The 16941-nt window shown below is 39.7% G+C and overlaps 1 protein-coding gene across 2 annotated transcripts in view; it reads left to right on the plus strand.

Moving 5' to 3' along the window:
* The window catches only part of GRM8 (glutamate metabotropic receptor 8), a 599685-nt gene that overhangs the window by 481660 nt on the left and 101084 nt on the right, over positions 1 to 16941 (plus strand). The gene's annotated exons all lie outside the window — the stretch shown is intronic.

The raw sequence follows: 16941 nt of genomic DNA on the forward strand, positions 1-16941 counted from the left end.
TAATGACATTTGACCTTCCTGGTAAGGTTAGAAAATTTTATACTTAATAAATAGGCTCTTATGCGAAAGCATTGGTATATGCATCATTAGGTCTTCAAAATAAAATAGAAATAGGTGTAATTCCATTCAAGTTAAATGGAAGATTCAGCCCACCATCTTTTTTTGCTTTAGATCACCAATATGAAAATGAAATACAAGGATACACTATAGGGGTGTAAAAAGTGGGCAGTATTCACTTTGGATTAGGATTTGTCCTGATTTGGGGGACAGTAATTTGATTAACTAATTCAGATCACTGTTTCAATTTGATTCGGATTCGACCGAAGATTCGATTCTGATTTGGAGAAACAGCGATTTGGTGATAGACCCAGCTTTATATATTTATCTACATACCGTGAGGTACCAGGTACTGCTCATGAATGCTGAGATGGTGGGGCAGATGGAGCGTCCCACAGGAGCATGGGGGGACCCCCCACATGCTCGGTGGCAGACCTGGAAGAGGATTGGAAGTACTTCTGGTCTGCCACCAAGCTTGTAGCAGACACCCCCTCCCACCTCCCCCAGCTCAGTGATCAGCCACAGGGGATCCCAGATGCCCTTCCAAACCCAGGAGGCACCAGTCACTGAGCCGGGGAGGCAGGGGGGCATCCCCTGCGTGCTCCATGGTGGACCCGGAAGTCGACTGGAAGTGCTTCTGGTCCACTTCTGGGTCCACCACCAAGCACACTGGGAGCCTCACCCATGCTCCTGTGGGACGCTCTATCAACCTCACCATCTCAGCATTCATGAGCCACCTGATATCTTGAGGTATGCAGCAAAAACATATAAAGCCATGTCTATGTCTGAATCATTGAATCTCTCTGAATCAAGTTGGAGACTTCCAATTTGATTGGGAGAGATTAATGGGTCTCCTGATTCGATTTGGATTCAGCTATTCAGCTGCCAAATCAGGCCGAATCTCCTCCAAATTGTATCAGCAACTGAAGCTTCGCACAGCGCTAACACACTGCTTCTGAAATGTTAAAATAAGAACTGCTGAATACGAAAAGAGAGAGGCTTTTTGTTCTGTCCCCTGGGAGAAAGAGAACAGTTCATAGTCATCCTCTTTATTGCAATCCTTTTAAAAATCCTCCCTCCCTCTCTTCTTCAGACCAACTCACTCCATCTTCAGGAAGTACCAGATGCATTTCTGGGGTTATGTACACCAATGAGAGGCTTCATCAGATTAGTGTTTGCTGAATGTTATCATTCAACCCTCAAAAAAGATTTCACACAATTCTGGTTTCCTATATAACAAGATCAACATAATATCAGAAATCATGCTCTTAGTATTTACAAATGATTGTTCCTTGGAGAGTATTTTAAAATAATTATTGGTATGCTACAAAGAGTAATCCATACCATGGCTTCTCATTTCTTAAGGACAACTGTGATAAGCAACTTTACCATATTTACAAGACTTGCTTGGTAAGGTACCACCTGTTTATTTCTGGGACACAAAAGTATGCTACCAATATGAAGCCTTTTATAAGTAGTGCTATCATCTTCCAGTAGCCTTGTATGGAAGACTACATATTGGCTGAATTTACACAAGTAACGACTGTGCAGTCATTTAGTACTTGTATAAACAAATCATTAAAAACTTGTACAAGTACTAAATGACTGCTCAGTAACCAGAGTCAGCACCACCGAATGGCTTTTTCGTGATGCTGACTGGAGAGTAGCCCAAGACTACTGTACCATTGGAGTGTTGCATCACAGTTTCTGCCATGCGACACTACTGCATAGTAGTCATGGGCTACTGCTCAATCAGCATCTCGTGTAAACGTAGCCACTTTGTACTACGTTGTACTAATCAGCAGAGCAATATAAAGAAAATATAAGAGTTGAGTTGAGAGGGAAGTGCTGAGCAATCATTTCTGGAAAACGCAAAAACTATAAAATGAAATAGAACTTTTGCTCGTGACTATTTTGGAATAGGTTCCAGAATGTTATATAATGCTAAAGTTTTGATAGCAGGCTAAATAGCTTAAATGAGGAAACATATATATCTATACCTTAAGTATTTAAATTATTCCCTTGGATTTCTTTTTAACTTTAACTTCATTCATATGTTTTCCCAGAAAAAATTATTAAAGCTTTCTTCAGTTTTCAGCTTTTCAGTCCTGTGGGTACTGTTGGTTCTTTTCTGTCTTATGTATGCATGGCATGTGCCAGTTATAAAGGTCTGTGAAATAGATGGCTAACCTGGCAACCACATCACAGTATTGAGACCACTATTATGACTGAGTTATATAGAAACACCTGTCACTACTACAATCTTCCCCTCCTATTTATCTCTCTACTAGTTTCTTCTCATTTGTGGCTTATTCTGACTGCTGTACCTTGCCTGATTCTTACATTGTGAACTCCCTGTTGATGAGATTGCTTTCTAAAATAATTTGTTTTCATAGTGTTTAATGCATTGGATACAAATCCTTACTTGGTCCATGGGCACTATAATACACAGGAAAAAAAAGTTTATGTGAGGATAGATTTAAGGTTTATTGCTGTATTCTATTATTTATTTAATACATCTGCAAGTAATATTTTATCCATTTGATTACCTTTTGTAACAATCCTACATTTTTATTACATTATACTAAATTTAATAGAACTGGATAACCTTTATTGGAGATTACTAGCACTGAGAATCATCACACTACAAACCATATTATGACTTTGATCCACAGTAGAACCTACAGGGAAGTCAATGAGTATATTAAGTATTGATCAAAGGCAATATATTGTTAAGATAAAAGACTTCTTCTTTACATTACTGAACTGTCAGGGACATCTGTTTTCATTCCAACACCCTTCCCACTCCTTCTCTCCTTTCCCTAGATAGTAGCTACTAGTTAAGAAAGATACATTACATGCCTTCATATTAAATGACTGATTTTTTACGAATGACTAGTATTAAGTAAGTATCACCCATATACGCTCTTCCATATTGTCTACTGCAACTTTAACAGATATTTTAACTTCAGACTGAGTTGTTAATATTATATACGTATTCCATAAATCCCATAGCTGTGCTTTTTGAGTAGGCTATTACATTTCCTACAAGTAGTAAAAATTCCTAAAAGAACACGTGTATCAAGTGTGGTCCTTTTCTTTGGACAATTAGATAGCTTTTTAAGAATAATTTTTATTTATTGTAATTACTACAGTTAAGTTTAATGAAAGAGTCTAATGTTTCTGTATTTTATGCTATTGAAACAGACTTGAGGTGAGTAGAATGCAGGGGGCTAGTCTAAGGTTGGGGTTTTTTGGTCAAGTTTTGTTTTAAGGTATGGGATCTCGCTGTCATACATCCTGCAGCTCATCAGACATTCCTCTTTTCTAGTCCTGATTCTGAACTGGACCCTCCGGATTCCTCTGCTGGTGACTGGTTCTTCAGAAGTTTCTGCTGCCACCCCAGGGTTCTTGTGGTCAAACTTCAAACTTGTCCCTCTATTGGTACAATACCAGCTTTCCCTTTAGGCAGAAAATGATGACTTTAGCTAGTTAAAGACTCTATATCTGGCTCCCTATGGGTCTCTGTCAGCAGACTTCACTGGCTTCAGAGTTCCTTCTAGTTATGATCCTGGATTCTCCCTGTAGTCCTCAGTAATATTCATTATTTCCTTCAGGCAGACTGACTTTCAGATTTTCTCTGCAACAGCTATACCTTGCAGATACAAGGACTTCATTATTATTTCTCAATAATGAACCAGTTCTCCCAACAAGAATGTGTACTTTAAACCTGACAATATAATATGGAAGCACAGTGGCTATCAAACAGTAGATAGAAATCATAATAAAAAAATTTGCTGGCTTCTAAATATAAACTTTAACAAAATAACAAAGAAAAGTTTGGTTTTGTTTACACATCTCACTTTTAGACATCTTTCACTTCCAGCACAGGGGTGTCAAACCAATCTTCCGTCTGGATTGTAAGGCTGCTTGGGCACATCTACATTAGATGCTACATCGCTGTAGTGATGAGCTACAGTGACATAGTGTCAGTGGGCATGACTGCGACGCCACCGCTACTGCGAAGTAGCTCATTGCTACTACACAGTAGCTCATTGCTACTGCTCAGTAGGGTCAGAAACGACCTGTGTGGCACCAGGACTGTGCAATACCAGTGGTTACTGCACATTCAGTAGTTGCTAAAGCAAGTACTAAATTACTGTGAAGTAACAACTGTGTAGTCGGACACATGTGTAGATGCTCCCTTTGGATCTCTATCTGGATGCAGCAAAGCTACAGGGGTTAGTGTAGCTGCCACTCATTCCTGCTGCCAATACACACTGTAAATGGGGCACCATGTCTTAGATTTTGGCAGTAGTATCCACCCCAAACTCATAGCCCCTCTACCAGCACCCCAGGCCACACAACACAACTCTGCAGGCCTTAAGTTTTACAATACTTCTTTAGTAGATATTTCTGAATGCAGATGGGTAAAGATATCAAATCATCCATCAAACGTGATTTTGAGGACACTGACATACATAACACTTAGAATGACTTATATGTGATTTAAACCTGATGTGGACAGATGTATAAGTCCATTATACTGTTTTAAATATTCTTTCATTGGATCAAAAGTATACCTGGAATATCAAGTACTATTTTGAACCAGTTCACTGTGAACTGTTTCAGTGTTTATAGACACATTATCTAGGTACAGACATTTCAAAAGCCAAGGCAAAATTGATACAAGTATGTGGTTTTCTGTAAGTGGTGTTGTTTATATTGGTAGTAAACAGAACATACATTCACCCTTGTGGGGGGGTTGTAAATCTTAGACTGGGTTCTGCCAATTTTAAACCAGTTTATGTGCCAAACTTCTATTCTGTTATGGGTATAGACCAGTTTATATTGGCCAGTCTGTACCTGGCCCTTTAAATAGCCCCTCAAGCTACTGAAGTTTATTTAACTCATGTTAAGAGAGAAGGGAAAGCAGAAAACATCACTAGCCATAGATCATTCTGCCCTGGGGATCTCCGATGAGCACTCTTCACCCCACCTGCCCACTTCAAGGCATGCTAGGCTGGATGCTCACTCCCACCTCCTAGTGTTGAAACCATAGCCCTTCACACAGTTATAAACCAGTTGCCAATCAATGATATTTTGGAATGGTTCAATTGTTATGTTTGTCTACACCCTCAGTTTAAGAATATTCAAGAAATATAAAGTGCTCCACCTGGGGATGAACAATCTCCTGAACACCTACAGGCTTGCCAATGCCAACCTGACCAGCACTGTGAATGGAAGGACCTGGGGGTAATAACAGACCACAGTATGAACAGGATCCAGTAGTGCAGCACTGTAGCCAGCAGGGCTAACAATACTCCGGCATGCATCAATCCATGCATCTCCAGCAAAACCAAAGAAGTGATTCTCCCACTCTACTGGGCATTGGTGAGACCGCAGCTGGAGTACTGTGTCCAGTACTGGATGCCACACTTCAACAAGGATGTGGTGAAGCTTAAGAGAGTCCAGAGAAGGGCCACCCATATGATCAGAGACTTGCATGGCAAGCCATACGAGGAAAGGCTGAGGGATCTGGGAGTCTTCAGCCTGAAAAAGAGAAGGATGAGAGGGGACTTGGTAGCAACTTACCACTACATCAGAGGTGTATATTAAGGGCTTGGTGAACAACTCTTCACCAGGACACCCTTAGGGAATACTAGGAGTAATGGTGACAAACTCCTGGAAGACCATTTCAGGCTCAACAACAGGAAAAACTACTTCATAGCTAGGGTGTCCAGACTGTGGAATAAGCTCCCTCCAGAGGTGGTGCAATCACCTACCCTGGAAATCTTCAAGAGGAGACTGGATGGTTACCTCTCTGGGGTCACCTAACCCCAGTTGCCTTTCCTCCTTGGTGCAGGGGGCTCAGCCCAATGATCTTCCAAAGTCCCTTCGAATCTTACTCTATGAATCTATGAATCTATGAATCAGTTGTGCTAAGTACATAAATCTGGCAAGGTATGTTCACATCAGCATTAAAGTTTCTTTAGCCTCCAAAGCTGGCTTTCATAAAGGGGCTTTATGGTAACTAGGCACAACATGTTTTTTTTATTTTTTATTACTGTGATAAAAGAGAGAAGGAAATAAAACGTGGGCCTTGACAAAAAGTTAAATGCCTTTTTAAAATTTGTTTCATTATTACTAGTAGGAGGTGAGATATTTCACAACAAACATTGAAAGGCATAGACTTTACCCCATAAGGGATTTTCATAATGAATAAAAACACTTAAAGGAAAGAAATGCTATTTCCACATATGTTATGTTTTATTGATTTAGCATCAGCACTTTGCATACCAGGCCACATGTAATACTTCCCGGCAAATGTGTGGGTTTAGCAAATTTGAGCTTTCATCCATGTAATCTCCACAGGAGGAAAGCTGTTAGAAGCAAGTCTGAAGTCCCTGGCATTTATGAATTAGGAAATCTACTTCCTTTTATGATTAATAATGAATCTTCTTGTAGAACTTGGATTATTTACCAGTACATGTTGTAAGACAAGCGCTAGGTAGAAATGTCAACTGACAGCCTCTCTCAATTGTAGCAACTAGAAATAGCCCTGAAACAGAACATCCAATTCAGAGACATATGAATAAAATTTTTTCAGTTCAGTTCATGTAATCTCAAAACTCTTGCTTTGACCTGAAGTAAAATGTATCGTTTCTTTTTCTTTGTTTTTTTTTTTACCTCTTTTATTATTCATTTTTAAAAAGTAGGTTAATTATGTAGAGTAAAACCCTGGTTTGAAAAAGAAAGTCAGAGTATTTAGTTTTAACAATAGTGAAATGAAAATACTTTGACTTACAAAAAAAAAAAAACAACCCCCCCACAAAAAAAACCTTCCTCATCTTTCTCAGGTCAAAACTGATTATTGAATAAACTCAAATTTCAAACTGGATTCTGTCCTCTTAAATCTGCATTTTTGATCCTGTTTCCAAGTTATATAGGGGCTTTGCTTAGACACAAAATTTAAGTCTGCTAGTATCTGGTACTTGACTGAGACTATGAAAACCAAAGCAAAAACTTTGTTAGTGTTGTAGCCTTGAGGAAGGAAAACTAGATATTTATAATTGCAAGATTCTGTGAAGTCATGAGATTTATTAGATACAGGTCTTAACATTATATAGTTTCATAGTTTCTAGGGTTGGAAGGGACCCAAGCAGATCCTCGAGTCCGACCCCCTGCCATGGCAGGAAAGAGTACTGGGGTCAAACGACCCCAGGAAGGTGTTCATCTAACCTCCTCTTAAACACCCACAGGGTAGGAGCCTGCACCACTTCTCTTGGAAGTTGGTTCCAGATCCTAGCCACCCTGACCGTGAAGTAGCGCCTCCTGATATCTAGCCTAAATCTACCCTCTGCCAGCTTGTGACCGTTATTCCTGGTCACTCCTGGTAGTGCTCGGGGGAACAGGGACTTCCCCAGTGCCTGCTAGTCCCCTCTGACTAGTTTGTAACAGGCCACTAGATCTCCCCTCAGCCTTCTCTTGTGGAGGCTGAACAGGTTCAGGTCCTGTAGCCTCTATTATAGGGCCTGCCCTGCTGCTCCCTGATCATGCGAGTGGCCCTCTTCTGAACCCTCTCTATGTTGTCCACATCCCTCTTGAAGTGCAGTGCCCAGAACTAGATGCAGTACTCCCGCTGCGGCCTGACCAGTGCTGCATGGAAGGGGAGTATTGTCTCCTTGGACCTACTTGAGATGCATCTGGGGATGGTTGGCCTTCCTGACTGCAACACCACACTGCTGGCCCATGTTCATCTTGAAGTCAATGATGACTCCAAGATCCTTTTCCGCTTCTGTACTGACAAGAAGGGAGTTCCCCAACCTGTAGGTATGGTGCTGATTGTTCCTCCCCAGGTGCGTCACTTTGCACTTGTCGGTGTTGAATCCCATCCTATTCTCATCCGCCCACCCCTGTAACCTGTCTAGGTCCAATTGCAACCTATTCCTCCCTTGTAGCATGCCCACATCACCCCACATTTTAGTATCATCAGCAAATATGAACAGGGTGCTTTTTACCCCCTCATCCAAGTCATTGATGAAGATGTTGAACAGTGCGGGCCCGAGGACTGAGCCCTGCAGAACCCCACTGCCCACTTCCCTCCAAGTTGAAAATGACCCATCCACTACCCTCTCTGGGTGTGGCCCTCCAGCCAGTTGGCGACCCAATTGACTGTGTGGGTGTTGACACCATAGCCCCCCAGTTTCTTAATGAGAATGGGGTGAGAGACAATGTTGAAGGCCTTCTGAAAGTCCAGGAAAACTATGTTCACTGCTACCCCTGCATCTAAGGATTTGGTGATCTGGTCATAGAAGGCCACCAGGTTGGTCTGACAGGACCTGCTGCTAATGAACCTGTGTTGGTTGCCCCTAAGCATAATCTCCCCTGCTGACCCCTCGTGGATATGTGCCAGAATAATTTTCTCAAAAAGCTTGCCCAGGATCGAGGTAAGACTAACTGGTCTATAATTTCCCGGGTCCTCCTTCCTCCCCTTTTTAAAGATGGGAACCACATTGGCCCTCTTCCAGTCCTCTGGCACCACACCAGAGCACCATGAGTGCTTGTAAAGCCGTGCCAGGGGTCTGCAATTTCCTCAGCCAATTCCCTCAGTACTCTAGGGTGGATATAACCAAGCAGTTCTGTTGAACCTACAATGAGGAGCAAAGTAAAATAACTTTCTGCATTTCCAAGGTCCCTCTAGCAATGATAAAATGTTTGGTCACACAGAGTAAAAGGCTGCATAGTGACTTGTTTGTGCCTATTTCTCTCTGATTTTGATTAGCAGTGTTTTTCAGCTAAGAAAGGTTTAAATTAAAATGGCACGGGTGTGAAGAACTAGTAGAATGGTGGTCAATATCACAGGAAGACAGAGGTGGCCTTAAACCCAAGAGTTTGGTGAACCAAAGAGATTGGTGTCACCCAGATCACAAGGAGCTGTTTCACAAGAGGAAGTGAATCAAGACTTGGTGAGTGCATCTACATGTGCATTTTACTGTAGAGTTGACTAATTAGCTCCACAGTAAAGCATCACCATCTACATGTGTACCCATATTAGGGCATAGTATATTAAATAACTTTGCTGTAGGATAGTCCAGGACAAATACTATTCTACAGCATAGTAGTTACATGCACCAAAAGATGTGTAGATGGTGACAGGGGCTGGCTGGTGCACAAAATTGCTTAGTGCAGGGGCTACCTGCCAGCTAGCCTCACACTGGAGCACCCTTGTGTCCTAACCAGCGCCTATGCAGCACATTGAGCTAGGGTGGAGCAGACCCGAGCTGGCAGGCTAACTCCTCTGCATCCCCTGGCAGCCTGGGGCTGCTCCACACTGGTTGAACGTGCTACAGTCCCTGGCACACATTTAAATGTTACACCCATGAGAAATAAACTCTAGCACAAACTATGCCAGAGTTTATTGATATGTGCTAATTGCATGTGTAGATGTGCCCAGGTTTTGTCTATGGAGGAGAGCATCAGAATTAAGCTCACTCCATTATTTTTTGAGAGTTAGGAATTCAAACTATACTATCTTTTTTCTTTCTAACATGTTAAATACAAATTATATAAGTGCATGAAAGAACCTGGAGAATCTGTGTTTTTTCTTCTGTGACTCCATCTCATGAGAAAAAATGCTAAGTACTAAAAAAAGAACATCTGATGGGGCACTTGATAGCTCTACAGCAGTGATTCTCAAGGAGAACACTGCCAGATCTTTTGAAGGTATGAAGACATAAGTCAGATGTTAGGGGATAGGCAGATTAACAAAGCAGATAAGAATAGGCTCAGGCTTGTCCCTGCCTAGATCATCAGTCCCTGCGCAATGCAATAAGCACTATAATCTATAAACTAGTTTTGAAATTGGGTAAATAATGTTGGATACTCAAGAATAATCCTGAGTGGAATGATCAAGAAGGTGGGCTTCTGCATTGTTCTTCCTGACAAGCTCCCTTGACTTTCACAGTAGTACGTTTGGCTCCAAGCCAGGCAAGGAAAGACCTCTAGATAACTTAGAAGAATGGTGAGGTATTTTGAACTTAGATCTGAGTCGTCAATATAACAGACAGGTAAGTATGATTCCTGTAATGTTCTTTTTCTGTAATATTGTCTGAATTTATCAGGAAACCTATTCTCAGGAAGTACAGATGCCAGATTTACCAGCCCAGTCAAAAAGAACAGACAGTGGACATAGTTGTGGGCTGATCTGTAAAACTGGCAGGGTAGGTCGAAAGGGATGCTTTTTTTTTTTTTTATTAAAAAGCATCACTTCTGTGAGCATCCAATTAGTAAAAAGGTTAAAAAAAAAAAGAAGACCATTTGTAGCCTTAGGATATTGCACATTATCTCATTCTTAAGGATTTTCCTTTGCAGAAGTACACCCAATATGAGACTCCTCCAAAACCTTCTCTGTAATCAGTAATAATTGTCTTTTCCAGTATGATGTTGGCTTTAAGGCTCCTATGCACCCATATCTCCCCTATGTTCATGGAAAAAAAGAAAGGAAGGATGCTGAGGGAAATGTTGTCAACTTGGAAACTCATTTATTCATCATTAGAAAGATGCCAGATTGCCAATAAAAATGCTTCTGCTCTTGATGAATAGGGATTTTTCTACCTTGTCAGGGTCAGTAAAAGTCAAGTGAATCAAATGAAGCATGGAGCTGCTTACACATTACAGCATGACAAGTAACTTGACCATAAATATGTCACAAACTTCTTCTGATAATAAATATCTACTGTTTTATGACGCTTACCTATAGGTGGCACTATGCTTTGTATGATCTACTTTTTAAATCACCATTACATAAAACAGTGGTTCCCAAACCGTGGTCCACAGACAACTGGGAGACCGTAAGACCTTTGCAAATGTTCCTACTTCCCATGGGAAATTTTTAGGGCTAAGAGTAGTCTATTAATCCACAAAGTTTGGGAGCCACTGCTATAAAGGAGTCCAAGTTATTTTTTGGTATTTTTTATCATCTTAACACGTAGAAAAAGGCTTTGTCATATAGGGTAGATACATTTGATTATTTAATTTAATTTCTGCTTTCATGCTCAAAGCAATTCTACAATGGAACACTGCACATTTAGGGGTATTAAACCTGTTAATTTAGTTAAATTTGACTTGCAAACACCTATGCAAATGTTAATAGGTAGTTTAATTTATATGTGACTAACAGTTTGCAGACAACTGTTTTGTGGTAAAATAATATGGGGGGGGAAGGGACAAAGTTAGGCAAAGGTCATCAAAGTATGCTTTTTCCCCACCAAAAATAAATAACTATAAAAATCTGAAGTCAAAACATTCATTTTAAACAGCAAAAAGGAGTTGATTAAATAAAAGTTAATTGTTGTGCATTTGGTTCAAATAAATGGATTCCACTATTAAATTAAAAAGTATTATAATAGAAGAAATTATTCTAGACTGGGATTCTCATAATTGTAATTTCATGAGACAGAGCTACAAACACTTAGCAGTTAATTTATTATGTTATAATTTGTCTGATTCTTTCATCTTACTTTCTCTCCTTTTTTTCCCCTTACAAAAATATAAGCTAATTTATAACACATTACATTATGATAATATGTTTTTACAGTGCTTTTATCCAGATGGATTTCACAGTATTGATATGCATTGAAGCCTTTTGCCCACTTCCAAAATACACCTAACTTTGGGAGATAAAGAGTAACTGTTTAACATTTCATAGCCATATTACAGTAATGTAGGAAGTGAGGAATGAATGTGCCTGATACTACCAGGGCAAAGGGAATTAATGGGTGGAATGGATTTTAGCAGTATGTGGATGATACTCAGTTCTGCATCATTTCTAAAGATTAGATCTTTGTTGAAAGGAAAACTGAAGTTCACTCTGAATAAGATGTTGGTGAATACTAGTAGTAGGGTAGAGGAAGCATTTGACAGAGATGATTCATACTTCTATTTAGTCTATTTTCTGTTCTTTCCTCAAGGAGTTTTCTGAGGAGTTATGCAAACCTCACACTGATCAACATAGGATAGATGAGCTGGTGGGGCTAAATTGGTCCTGCTGCACCTATGAGAAGTGGCAGACTTAGAGGAGTGTAAAAAGGGAAAACACATCCTGTTTGATGGAAAATCAGGGAAGAGAACAGGCTTACAGGCCTCAAAGCCTGGAAAAGGTTAGCTGAAGGTAAGAAACTTCTTCAGAGACTGTTACTCATTGGCCTCCTTCCTGAGGGTCTAATGCTGAACCAGTACTTTGGGACTAAGAGTAGAAAGTTTTTGGGCAAGTATATACGAGACACTGACTGCACAGTAGCCTGATACTACTGCACAGTATTATCACGTGACAAAAACCATAATGCGATGCTACCTCACAGTAGTACTGGCTACTGCACAGTAGCATCACAAAAACATGTTCATTGGCACTACTGCACAGTAACTCAGGGTTACTGCACATTTATTTAGTACTTTTATAAACAAGCGCTAAATAAATGTTCAGCAGTGTCTTGTGTAGACATGACTGTTGGGGTTATGGACTACTAGGGTTTCCAAGTTGGAAGATAATAATTTTTAGCCTTATTTTCTTTACTTGTGTTTAGTTCCTTCTAATTGTTAATAACTCTGGAAACTGGGGAACCTCCACTGACCCCACAAAAGGACTGAAGTGCCTACAAAGGCTGCGTGACTGCTTTGTTCTATCAGTTCTGTAAGGGATTCTGTGGAAGAGGAATATTGTTCACTACATGGATCCTCTGTTACTTTTGGCACTTGAAGCCATGCTCCACCTCAGTGGGCAAAACTCACTTTTATATATCTTCCTGTTTGTGACCTTTGAATTCAGACACAAAACTCAGCATTGTAACCCATTGCTTTATCACTTCCATAAAAGTGCAATCATAAATTGCTCTTTTCTCTTCCATTTGGCACAATAGTTGAAGCCTACTTAATTTCCCCAACTAAAATGGAAATATGCATATGATCACTAAGTTTCTCTCATTTGAAAGGCTAAGATAGATGCATAGCTTACCTTATTATGGGCAGAGCCGTTCCTCATCGTTTTATCATGCCCTCATCTAAGACCTATCTCTTTTATTCTCCCTTGCTGAATTTCATAGCAGCACTTTTCCTTTGCCCTTTGGAATGAATTCAGTGTTTCTAATTAACGTGATCTCTCTGATGCATAGTATATTGTAGGGCTGATGGAGGGTGTGATCACCAGCCTTCTACTTTACTTCTTGAAAACAAAATTTTGACCTCTGATATATCTTTTCCCTACTGACCCAGAGGCTGCGGTACAGGACTCCAATGTAACATCAGAAAGTGTTGCTAGTGATGCTGTTTCCTGTGCCTGTGCTCTTTATTCTATCTCAGTTTTTGGTGCTTTGAGTCTTTTTGCTATTTTACACATCTTTTCTATGTAGTAAAAATATATATCTTTTTTCCCAATAAATCTTCTCTGTATTTTCTCTAATTCAAACTTATTTCTTATGCTTGCTTTGTGTTTGCTGGCTCCCTGAATCCCAGTGCAGAATTTTTATGTATTTATTGACTCTTCGTTATAAGCAGCAACATAGACCTGGCAGCAAGCTCTTCCCCTGCTGCTAGAAATCTCAGAATACAAACAAACATTTTTTGGCAGTCCTGAGCCTGTACAAACTTTCAGATTTATGGATTTGGATTGTTTACCTAGCCCTGTATCTCAAAGATCAATATGGTTTTCTTTTGTCTATGTAGAAGTGACTCATCAAGAGCTAATTTCAGTAAGATCTGATTTTAACCTAAAGGAACTGACATATATATTTTTAAAAGTATGACGGACTAGAGTGACAGCTGATAGCACTTTAAAGTAGCATACTATATAAACTAATGGTACTATGTCCCATCTCCATGGTTCCTCCTCACACAAAAAGTGCACCAAAAAGTTGTGATAGCTCATTAGTTCAGTTTCTGGTAACAATTAGGTACTAAAGGCATGCAGTCTGGCCTATCTGTTATATGGAGGTTCTTCTACCAGCCTTATCAGTTTGGTGGATTTACGTATGTCAGAAGGATGTTAGACAGAAGGCAGAACAGGGTGGCACCTTAGAGACTACCTGGTTCAGAGAGGCATAACATTTGCTCTAATTGAAGGTGCCATTTTGTGCTTTGTTCTACCTTATTTCAGACTAACATGGCTCACCACCTCTCTCTACAAAAGGATTTTGTAAGCTATAATTCACTAATATTAGTCAAAAGTATTTTAAAGAACCTTGTATGAAGGGCATTCCAAAACAGGAGAAGAATAATTAACTTTGCACGTATTTACAATACTACTGTTCTTTAATAATCCTGCCATCCATTAGACTACGAACTGCATTTTTTTCTCAAGAAATAGAATGGAAAAAAATGTTGACTTTAGAACTAAGAAACATCATTTATTCTCCTAGAGTATAAAAAAATAGAATATGTCGCTCAACATCGTATCTACTTTAGTAATAGTCTGCTGTAGATTTTGTGACCTAAGTTATGAAAGTATTCATCATAATGCTTAATTTATACTCTTTGTATTAGACTGATGAATTTATCCATCCTGTATTTTGACCCTGACTATAAGATATCGCTTTGTCAAAGTTTTGCAGATTCTGCATAACATATCAAGAGCATTTCTATAATGCTTCTAGTATCCTTGCCAGAGATAGAGAGTCTGAGAGCAGCAGTGGAGGCTCCTTCAAGGTGGTGTCACTGCCTCATTTCAGGTTTGGCATATTCAGTTTACCAGCAGTTGGTGGACACACTTCTCAGTAGTGCTTTCAAGAGTATGATGGAAATGGTTAAGATGTATCCTAGAATTAGTCTTTCCTGCCGTCCCCAAAGTTAAAACTCTCAACTCAGCTGTCTTTATCTTATGCCCCAATTCCTGCAACGTCCTCCTCTCTAACCTTGACAAATATAATCATGTCCTGCATTCAGAATTCTGCTGTAGGGATAATTTCCAACATTGTTGTTTTGACCATGTCACCCTTATGTATTTATCCCTCCACTGACTCACCCTTATCTGTTGCATCAAAGCACTTTACAGCCTATCCCAAATCTTTTCTATCATCCTTCATCTAGTATTAAGGGATCAAGTCTAGCCCATACCTGCCTCCATTACCCACCTGTTAAATTATCCAAAAAATACCCTTTTTATTTCTCCCTCACTGCTAAGGTTGGGTAGGAGTTCCCTATAAACGTCCATAAACCTTTGTCAATAAGGTTTTCCCTCAGATCTTTCCCTAAAACTCTCTTTTGCTGATACCTACACAACTTGACAATAGTTAGTTGACTGATGGGCTATAACTGGTACCTGTTGTAGTGACCAATATTTTCTCACTGTTTTCTTCTGTTTCCATGTCTGTCAGTGTCCATCTGCTGTTTCTTATCCCACATTTAGAGTGCAAGGTCTCTGGGGTATAACGTCTTCCTTGCACATTGGTACTGTTCTCAGAACAATAGGGTTCTGCCCTGAAAGGTGTTATGTAATTCAAATGATAAAAAAAAAAAAATGAAGAATAGCAAGAATATTTTGTGAAGAATACTTGGTTCCAGCCAATTGTATTCATTCATCACTTTCACAGCACTGAATTAATCCATTACTACACTTCAGAAATGGCTTAACAGTTAAGAAATTTTAAATTAATAGAGATTATTTCTTGGCCAAGTTATGGTTTACAAACAAGCAAAATACTGTATTAAGGACAAGAGAGAAGTCAACACATTAACAGCATAAGTGTTATGTTTGAATTAATTAGCTGTGTGACAAATCACAACTTTAGATATAGGGGCCCAATATCTGCTTCTGACTTATATCAGCATTACTCTATTGAGGTCAATTGAGCTTCACCAATTTCAACCAGCTATGGATACAGTAAAATTGATAGCTTTATTGGGTAAGCTGTTATGAAAATGTGCAGAGATAAACTCCTTAGCTATCTGACTTAATTGAAAGGACAGCTTCTATGTCTGTGCACTTAGAATTGTTCATTTTGTGTCTACTGCCTATTTGTGAATGTATATGGGATTTGTTCATGCAGTTTGAGGTGAATTTAGTAAAAGATAAATTTAGTTTCATCTAAGTCAAATGATAACCTTTTATAGGTCTTCATCTACGTTGACTTTAAATTGGTATCTGTTGTTCAGGAGTGGGAATGGGAAGAATCTGATCATTATTTGAAAGGGGAGTGACTCTGACAATTGAAATGTAAGTGATGGAATGCAAATGCTGTGAAAGGACTGGCTGAATCATTGGTATGTGTAACTATAAATTGGGGGAAAGAATTTGGAGTTCGGAAATAAGATTTATCTATTAAACTGGAAAGAGCCTTGTGCTAAATATGTATTGAAATGTTACCTACGCATTACAGAATTATTCTTCAAAAGTCATATTTCACTTGTACAATCTCAGTTGTATGCCTGTACATGATTGCCCACACTATTAGCCGGATCCTAATCAACCTCATAGGTTTCAACAGGACTTAGGTGAAATTTAGGTGCTTGAGTCATAAAGAGTGATTCCAGTTGACCTGCTGGATTCATTAGGTGCCTCCATTTTGATCCTTACTTGCCAAATTAATTAGGTGACTCCAGTCTGGCCTGAAAGATCCTTACTTTTGGATGCCTTTCACTCAGATTAGCCACCTGTCTAACTCCTTTCTAAACCCGTTTTGCTAGGAAGCAGTATAGGCTGAGGGAAGTACTCTAAATAAAAATGTTAAGGTCTCACAAGAGTAGATGGGGGAGGGGGGTTTGACACATGGTGGGGACTCTGTCCCTACTCCCCAGCCATTGCTGACAGGGAAGAGCTGGTGGAGAGCAGGACCAGGGAGAGAGGCCGTGCTGGCCAATCAGGGATGGCCAGTTGCTTGCCTGGGCTTAGCATTC

This window comes from Crocodylus siamensis, chromosome 4 (assembly GCF_052110815.1).
Source record: "Crocodylus siamensis isolate JL-2025a chromosome 4, ASM5211081v1, whole genome shotgun sequence".
NCBI classification, from domain to species: domain Eukaryota; kingdom Metazoa; phylum Chordata; order Crocodylia; family Crocodylidae; genus Crocodylus; species Crocodylus siamensis.